The sequence below is a fragment of the Esox lucius genome, chromosome 17 (genome assembly GCF_011004845.1).
Source record: "Esox lucius isolate fEsoLuc1 chromosome 17, fEsoLuc1.pri, whole genome shotgun sequence".
Classification (NCBI taxonomy): Eukaryota; Metazoa; Chordata; class Actinopteri; order Esociformes; family Esocidae; genus Esox; species Esox lucius.
In genome coordinates this window covers 26,705,304-26,715,146 of record NC_047585.1, presented here as the reverse complement: position 1 = coordinate 26,715,146, position 9,843 = coordinate 26,705,304, and positions in this window count along the sequence as shown.

The window sequence follows — 9,843 nt, the reverse complement described above, 5'->3', positions numbered from 1 at the left end:
CTTTGGGGGTTGTCTTACCAAGGGGCGTGTTTACAAGTTAAAAAGGTGTGAGCTTTGACCCCCGGCAAATTCTCAATTCGTGAACATTTCCTTCTATATCCTTCTGAAAACGATAGTCAAAGGAATGACCTGCGGCTTTTCCATTCTCACCAAATTGGCAGTGGCCTACATCAAAGTGATACCAAATAGAGGCGAAACAGTAAAGATCCTCCGTGTACATTTTTCGTCTCATCTGCGAATAATAATGAGTGAAGAACTCACATACAGTGGTGGAACCCAAGATCAGCACATTTGTTTTCTTTTTCATCCAGGGGCACAGATAGATTTGTTCAAACAGCATCACATTGATTTCTATTCTTATTAATGTCACATTAACGGAGAGGGAATGTAAAATTATCAATATTACATTGGCATTTTAGTCAGTGAGCACATTCAGAGGGACTAGTAGTTCACTTCAGGACAGGCCTGCTTGTAAATTCTACAAAAAGGACACCCACCTCAGAGGCGTCGCTAGGATCACAATAAATTCGGGGCCAATGCGCGCGCGAATGAGAGTTTTGAATGTACATGCGGAAAATGTAGATGTACACTCCTAGCGAAGTCTACATTGTCATAATGCGCGATTTTTGGTGTATTTGAGATCCGGGGCTATTCATAAAAGAGACGGGGCTATAGCCCCGGACGCACAGGGCTAACGACGCCAATGTCCACCATCAAGTTGTGCATTTTAATGATGAGGCCAAGGCATATTACATTTGCCACTAGAGGGAGCTCTTTAAATATACTTCTGTTGTATAATGGGGCTTAGGGCGGTCCAGTCTAACTGCAGTGTGCAGTTCGGGGCGGGCTCAATGTGGAGTCAAACGCGTTTGAGTCAAACTTAATGCATAACAAGTCGGTGGTTCACTGCAACAATTTCAGTACTGACAGTAGCTTGTCTTAAATATAGCATGAATCCAAAAGTGGTACAGCACATGCTGGTACTCCTTTATATTGTATTGCTTGAAAATGAAATACGTTTGTATTCAATGGTGTCTCTCACAAACGTGTGTGTTTGTATTCAGAGTGACTGTCAAACCTCAGATGGACAAAAATAAAACGGTGGGAGGGGTCAAACGTGGGCTTTGTCAAACGTTTGACTGGGCCCACATTGATCCAGGCCTCGAACTGCACACTGCAAAAAGAATACGGTGTGCATGGTCAAACGTTTGATTCCATCCACCTTGAGCCCCTCCTCAAACTGCACACAGTTATCTTAATGCAGTGATCTACTATGTTTCTTTTTTCTTATTTGCCCTGAACTCAATTTCTACTGGCCCGGACACTGTCATGTTTAAATACAAACCCGGTTCCAAAAAAAGTTGGGACCCTGTACAAATTGTGAGTAAAAAAGGAATGGAATAATTTACAAATCTCATGAACTTATATTTAATTCACAATAGAATATAGATAACATATTGAATGTTGAAAGTGAGACATTTTGTAATGTCATGCCATATATTGGCTCATTTTGGATTTCATGAGAGCTACACATTCCAAAAAAGTTGGGACAGGTAGCAATAAGAGGCCGGAAAAGTTAAGTGTACAGATAAGGAACAGCAATTTGCAACTTATTATGTCAATTGGCAACATGATTGGGTATAAAAACAGCCTCTCAGAGTGGCAGTGTCTCTCAGAAGTCAAGATGGGCAGAGGATCGCCAATTCCCCCAATGCTTCGGCGAAAAATAGTGGAGCAATATCAGAAAGGAGTTTCTCAGAGAAAAATTGCAAAGAGTTTGAAGTTATCAGCATCTACAGTGCATAATATCATCCAAAGATTCAGAGAATCTGGAACAATCTCTGTGCGTAAGGGTCAAGGTCGGAAAACCATACTGGATGCCGTGATCTTCGAGCCCTCAGACGGCAATGCATCACATACAGGAATGATACTGTATTGGAAATCACAACATGGGCTCAGGAATACTTCCAGAAAACATTGTCGGTGAACACAATCCACCGTGCCATTCGCCATTGCTGGCTAAAACTCTATAGGTCAAAAAATAAGCCGTATCTAAACAGGATCCAGAAGCGCAGGCGTTTTCTCTGGGCCAAGGATAATTTAAAATGGACTGTGGCAAAGTGGAAAAGTGTTCTGTGGTCAGACAAATCAAAATTTGAAGTTAATTTTGGAAAACTGGGACACCATGTCATCCAGACTAAAGAGGACAAGGACAACCCAAGTTGTTATCAGCGCTCAGTTCAGAAGCCTGCATCTCTGATAGTATGGGGTTGCATGAGTGCGTGTGGCATGGGCAGCCTACACATCTGGAAAGGCACCATCAATGCTGACAGTTATATCCAAGTTCTAGAACAACATATGCTCCCATCTAGATGTCGTCTCTTTCAGGGAAGACCTTGCATTTTCCAACATGACAATGCCAGACCAAATACTGCATCAATTACAATGTCATGGCTGCATAGAAGAAGGATCCGGGTACTGAAATGGCCAGCCTGCAGTCCAGATCTTTCACCCATAGAAAACATTTGGCGCATCATAAAGAGGAAGGTGCGACAAAGAAGACCTAAGACATTTGGGCAACTAGAAGCCTGTATTAGACAAGAATGGGACAACATTCCTATTCATAAACTTGAGCAACTTGTCTCCTCAGTCCCCAGACGTTTGCAGTCTGTTATAAAAAGAAGATGGAATGCCACACAGTGGTAAACATGGCCTTGTCCCAAGGTTTTTGAGATGTGTTGATGCCATGACATTTTAAATCAACTTATTTTTCCCTTAAAGTGATACATTTTCTCAGTTTAAACATTTGATATGTCATCTATGTTGTATTCTGAATAAAATATTGAAATTTGAAACTTCCACATTGCATTCTGTTTTTATTCACAATTGTACAGTGTCCCAACTTTTTTGGAATCGGGTTTGTATATAGGGGTCATTCAGGGCATATATATTGTAGGGTTGGTATCCTATTATGATTGCTAAAAAACTTTTAACAAATATAGTAATCCAGAAGTAAGAAAAGCTTAGGTAGGGATGTAGGGTTTGAGGATTGCCTGAGGGAAGGGAGGGGAATCTCCTTTTGTTGCTTTGTAGCCAAGTACCATGGCCTTCTAGTGAGTTTCAACTGGAAGCTAGTAGAGTGAGTGGAGGAACGGGGTGACATGGGAGATCTGGAGGTGTTTTGTGGCCAACAGTGAGGTGCAGTAATCAAGAAGTCAAAGTGCTTGGATTAGTATCTGTGCCTCTTCCTGTGTGGCGGGCTGTTATGCAAGCTTAGATATCTTCCAGGCATGCAGAGATGCATGTTGTCACTTGGGTGCCAGTAGAAGAACAGTTGAGTGTCACCCACATAGCAATGATACTAGAGGTCATGTGAGGATGTGACAGAGCCAAGTGACTTTGTGTATAGAGAGAAGAGGAGAGGACCTAGAACCAAACCTTGGGGGACACCAGTAGTAAGAGGCTGTGTGGCAGACCCCGATCCTCTCCATATCACCTGGTTGGAGCAGCCTGCCAGGTAAGATCCAATCCCATAGTGAGAGGAGCCCGAGGGGTCAAGTGTTGTTTTTTTTAGGAGGGGAGCAACTATGGCCATCTTGAAGTCAGTAGGGACACAGCCAGTGGTCAGGGATGAGTTGGTCAGGGATGAGTTGGTCAGGGATGAGTTGGTCAGGGATGAGTTGGTCAGGGAGCTAAAGAAAGTAGGGACACAGCCACTGGTCAGGGATGAATTGGTCAGGGATTAGTTTGGTCAGGGATCAGTTGGTCAGGGAGCTAAAGAATGGAGGAAGAAAGAGAAAAAGAGAGAATTTGATAAAGTAGTGATCTGAGACCTGGACGGGGGTAGCAGTGAGGTTAATTTATCTTTACTAGATAGACAGCAAAGATAAGATTAAGCAAATGTCTGCTTTGTGACTAAGGAATTGTTTGGTAAATGGTGCGGGCAAATGAGGACAGGAGTGAAAAGAAAGAGGTGAAAAGAAAATAAACGAGTCCAAGGAGGAACTGGAAGGGCACCCAATAAAATGAGTCAAAGGCAGACGGAATGTTGAAGTCAATCAATGATATGAGTGGCAAGCCGTCGTCTGAGAAAATGATGAAAACGTTAATCTGCACGTTAAGCTCATTGAGGAAGTCTCCAAGAGCGGCTAGTTGATGACTGATGAAAGTGATGTTAAACTTAAATGAACAGGTCACATTGACTGGATGGAATTCTAAAGAGGAGATGGGTGAGGGAAGAAAGAAAATCTTGATTATTAAGAAATTAGTAGCCCTGTGCCACCACTACAATGACCAGATACTCTTGGACTATGGGAGAACAGATAATCAGATGAAGAGAGAGTAGTCAGAGTAACAATATTTTCTTAGTTTCTAACAGGGCCAGAAAGTCAAGAGCCTTGAGAGCAGCTTAGGCTGAGATGAATTGTTGACAGCAGATTGGCAGTTCCAAATGCTGCCAGAAAGCATGCATTTCACATGAGTTGTGCATGCTGGGAACATGAGATTAGCAGGGTTGTTTTGGGATTATGGAGGAGGGGATTAACACACCTGTTACTGTATAATAGTTATGAGTAAAGACCTCACAGGCATTCATCTCTAACCTTCCTCAACTAACTCCCTAGAACAACAAAGCAGAACTGTCTTTGTTTCAGTCACATTTGGGAAAACACTGCCACTTGGAAAGATGCTGCTGGAAGGAGCCTAGAATAAATCACTGACAAGATAGAAAAATCTCTCCTGTTAACTCTAATTTACTAAATAAATAGCTCAGTGATCTGAATAAATAGTTCAATAGCAGTTCATGACAAGTCCTTGGCTATTTGAAAACAGAAACATTTAAAATTGCTGACTCTCTCTACTTTGAGTTTTGGTGCCCGGAGAGGACTATGTTTAGAGCCCTATTAAAGTGCCTCACCCCCACAACCCCCACAACCCCCAGCACCTCACTCTCTACCGCTCTCCCTTCCTGGAAGCCCTCCCTCACTATCCCTTTCTCCCTGCCTGAGCTTTATCCCTTTCCCCTAAGCCTTGTCATCACAAAACAGGAAGTGAACAGATGTATTCAGTGCAGGGCCGGCCCTAGGCATAAGCGGCATATGCAGCTGGTCGCCAGGGGGCCCCAACTGCTAGTGAGCCCCGGAACACTAGGGGAGAGGGGGCCCCCAAGTAAAATGTTGCTTAGGGCCCCCAAAAGGCTAGGGCTGGCACTGATTCAGTGTCACTAGACTAATGCACAGTTCCTGTCTGTTTCAAATCCTCAATAATTTGTCCGGTTCCCCAGAAAATGGAAAGTATTCGTGCCAGAACAAATACAAACCTGTGACACACTCTTATGACATAATGAAAATGTCTGAGATATTAGTCCATCTCATAACTCATATTCATTGACACCAACACAACACAAATCTGTATAGTTTACACACATATTAGAGCCTCAACTGTTATTCAAGCCCTGGATTCTGTCAGTTGACCTCCCCTGTTAACCTATTGTGTGTATTGAACATTCATATTGGACTGTGCAGCCTTACCTATAAAGCAGGGGTGAACCATCAAAGATCCACTGGCCAGATCCGGTCCATGAGCCAGTTCAGTCAAGCTTGCTGTAGGTTTAAATATGAAACATAATTTTGGGGGGCGGGGTTAAGAAAAATAATCAAGGCCAATCTTTAACGTTTAGAACTAGATCAGTGGTATGTAGAAATTATTTTTGACCTATACATCTTTTAATACCCATATTAAAACCCGATTTACATGTGGAAAAGTGATCTCATTTTGCAGGACAATGTCATATGAATGTTTAATACTGTAAGACTGACTGGTTGGCTAATGTGTCTCACATCATAGTTTCAAAGTCCTTCACTAAGAACAATTATGATGCAACTACAGGTTGTCTGGGTCTGTGAGTTCACCACAGTCGAAGTCATTCAATATGAGATACTGTTCTAATATTTGTGCAAACATTACAGAATTGACTGAGATGGCCGCTGCACACTAAAACTAAGGATGTGCCGTTTTTCTGCTGTAAAAAAGTGTTATACTGCTCTCTGACTAGTGTCTTTTTATAGGATGTAACAACATTCCAACCTTAGACAACATTAAGTTTACAAAATGTTTTTTCTCTCCCTTAAAGTGTTCCTTTTCAAAGTTTTGATGCACCAGAACCGGCAGTGTTGTCAAAATGTCTTGGGAAATGCCCCTGGGTGGTCCAGAGATTTACTTTGCTGCCTTTGGTACTGCTGCAGTGTGGGCTTAAATCTGGCACACTGCTCTTTCAAGAAAACTCTGCCTTGTCCTACTTCACTTTCCTGTCAAACAAAACATTTTTTTTTTAAATGTCTATGGGATAAATATTCTATTTCCCAAATCAAAATCTTAGAAAGGAGATGGAGTGTGGCAAGTTCTTTGAACATGTATTTGCTGGAACTTAATTGCTGTAGATGGTGCACCCTGGACAAATGTGGAGCGTTGTGAAAGAATAACTAAATAATTCTGGGTCACACATTTATGGAATGTTTTAAAAAAGAACAGTCCTTTCATCTGTTCTTTTAAAATGAACATATAGCAATAACATTATGGAAAATGTGCACTATTATTGATATATTATTTATAAATTATCATACAAAGTCATTATTTAAAGTATGTAAATGGGCAACATTGTTTGGAATTTGTGTACTCTAGTGTACACTTTCCTGTACACTGTCTCAGGGGAGTCTATACTACTTTAGTACTGAAGTACTTCTGCTTTCTAAAGTATACCCTTGGAGGATTGACACTGCTTCTTTAGCAGCCGTTGAAGTGTGGCCAATTAACTTGAAAACAGTCAGTTTTCACAATGGACAGCATACAATTCCATGTACATCTTAGTAAAGGGTGGTGGTGGGGCGTGGGGGGGGGCTGTTAAAATCAAGCAATTCTGCTCTACAAATCTAAGTAAATTCCAGTCCAATGTATGTTTTGTGCCTATTTCGTGCCTTCTTGTTGATTGCATTGTTGTTGTCCTACCATCTAAGATTGCGGGAGATTAGATAGGGCCTATTGTAATGATTTAGCTGAACTACTGAGCTGAGCCCTCAATCTCAAGGGGTAGATGTACAGTGGGGCAAAGCATGATGTTTCCACCCCCATGCTTCACAGTAGGTATGGTGTTCTTTGGATGCAACTCAGCATTCTTTCTCCTACAAACACGACGTGTTGAGTTTTTACCAAAAAGTTATATTTTGGTTTCATCTGACCATATGACATTCTCCCAATCCTCTTCTGGACCATCCAAATGCTCTCTAGCAAACCTCAGACGGGCCTGGACATGTACTGGCTTAAGCAGGGGGACACGTCTGGCACTGCAGGATTTGAGTCCCTGGCGGCGTAGTGTGTTACTGATGGTAGCCTTTGTTACTTTGGTCCCAGCTCTCTGCAGGTCATTCACTAGGTCCCCCCATGTGGTTCTGGGATTTTTGCTCACCGTTCATTTTGAGATCTTGTGTGGAGCCCCGGATTGAGGGAGATTATCAGTGGTCTTGTATGTCTTCCATTTTCTTATAATTGCTCCCACAGTTGATTTTCTAAGACTAAAGTGCCCTTTCTGCCGGTTGGTTATCAGTGGCCGCATTTTATTTAAGTTACACGCGTCATTGTCCATCTAGGCAACCCGCGTCCATCTGTGTGATGCGCATCACGGAAGCTGACAGTCATGAGGAAGCACATGGCACCAAAATATCCGTTCTGCTTCCTGCATATATTCAAGGAGACCTTTTTTTGTCATTTTGGCCCATGCCCCTCAAAAGGTCTGCGCATGGCCGTGGGTAAATTGAGTAGTCGCTGTCATTGATGAGACTGCCAGAGTGGTGTGATGAGACAGTAGGACTGGTATAAAGCATAATAAAAAATTATTCAGGGATACTCAGGGCAGAGCAACATTGTGTAGGTTTTAGAATAGGTTAAACGACTGGGAACTGTTGAGGCATCAGGGGAGAGAAGGGGCATGAAGGGTAGGATGACAGGTTGAGTGGTGTGATGTGAAAGGAAGATGTTATTAAACTTGTAAGAAGACCCATATTCTGTTCTGTAACAGACCGGTAAATTGCCCATAACCAATGTAAACATATGTTTTGATCTGTAAGCCTGCTAGTTCTTATGAATAGTGGGACAAGTAATTGTGTCCTCTCTCTCTCTCATTCGCTAATGGCATTGCTTTATGGCTTAAGTATGATTTACTACTCTGGTTTGCTTGTCAATTTTGTCAAAATTATTTTAAAATGTATGCACATTCATGCACTACTATTAGCTACACTGAATTAGACTGTGTACTTAATTACTTAGATTTAGAATTAATAGAGTCATCAACAGACATGTTAGCTCTGTTAGCAAATTGCAGTGGGTCAAGGGAAGCAGCAATGATGATTTTGAAATGGGATAGGAATAGGTGCTCATTCATTTTCATGATGACCAAGGAAGGTGCTACAGGTCTGTAGTCAATCAAACAGCACATTGTTGCAGAATTATGTAAGTCTGGTTACATTTCTCATAAAAAATTTAAAATTATGTTTACCCTTGTATCTGTGTTTTGACCATCTTCCTAGCAGAACTTTTATTTTGAATGAGACGTACTTGGGTCACAGCCTTATTCTTTATAGGTATTTCTTATTCTTGCTTGCACAAGATTACACTTCCATTGATGATTCCCCTATCCAATTGCATATTTTTTAATTAGTGCCTTTTAATTTAAAAGCTAACAGCATACTTAATTGTTACTGTTTCTCACTTCATATAGGCCTTTCTGAGTCTTGTGAGAATTTGAATTTGTTGGACATTTGACAGCCTTTCTTCATGGCAGGTATAAAAAGTTAACCACAATAGGAGGCACAGTACTAAATTCCTAGTTCCGCTAGATTTGCCATCCAAAATAAAAGTCCCTCAGATAAAGTAATGAAAATGGATTAAAAACAATTGACACATTACACCTTTCGACTAGATATGCTAAGCAATATTGGAATGTTTTTAGGAAAAAATATATATTCCACTGTGAATGTATATTAAACTGCATAATTGAATTGACAGCATCCTAATATACACTGAAAATTTAACATACATCGCATATAGTACTGTACAGCCGAAGGTTAATATTATGCACCTATGGAATGCGGTATAAGCTTACTCAGTGATACTTACATAATACAGCCATGAATAGTTTACACAAATAATGTCTTAGCTCTTATTATACAACTCTTATGATAGGTATTTTTTTTATAGTTAGCCACACTAACGATTTAGTCAATTATGGGTATTTAACATACATATTACACTGTACTAAAGATTAGGCACCCATGAAGGGGTCTATAAGCTTACTTCACAATAATATAAGTATTTGCATTAATATCAATGAGCAATTGAATTATTACATGCATGGTGCATGCTCATTAGCTGAGGCTGTACAGTCCAATGTATGTATTCAATATCCGTAATGGGCATAATCCTAGCTAATTAAAGACCTTTAGTAAGAGGTAAGATGACAATATTTGAGTAAACCTCTCAAAGTTTTATTCTGTCCATGTCACTGAGTAAGCTGATGCCCCATTCCATGTGTAAAAAATCTAGCTTAAGATGTGCAGTCCAATATGTGAGTTCACTACCAATAATGAGTGAAATCCTTATTATGGCCAGCTATTCAAAGACCTATAGTAAGAGATAAGATGTTAATATTTGTGTAAACTCTTAGTTGTTTTCTGTACAATCTTTATCTTATCTTTACTGTCCAATGTGCTTTATGTTCAATACTCACTGTATATTAGTGCTGTCAATGCAATTATGCAATTCAATACATTCAGAGTGGAAATTAGTTTTTCCATA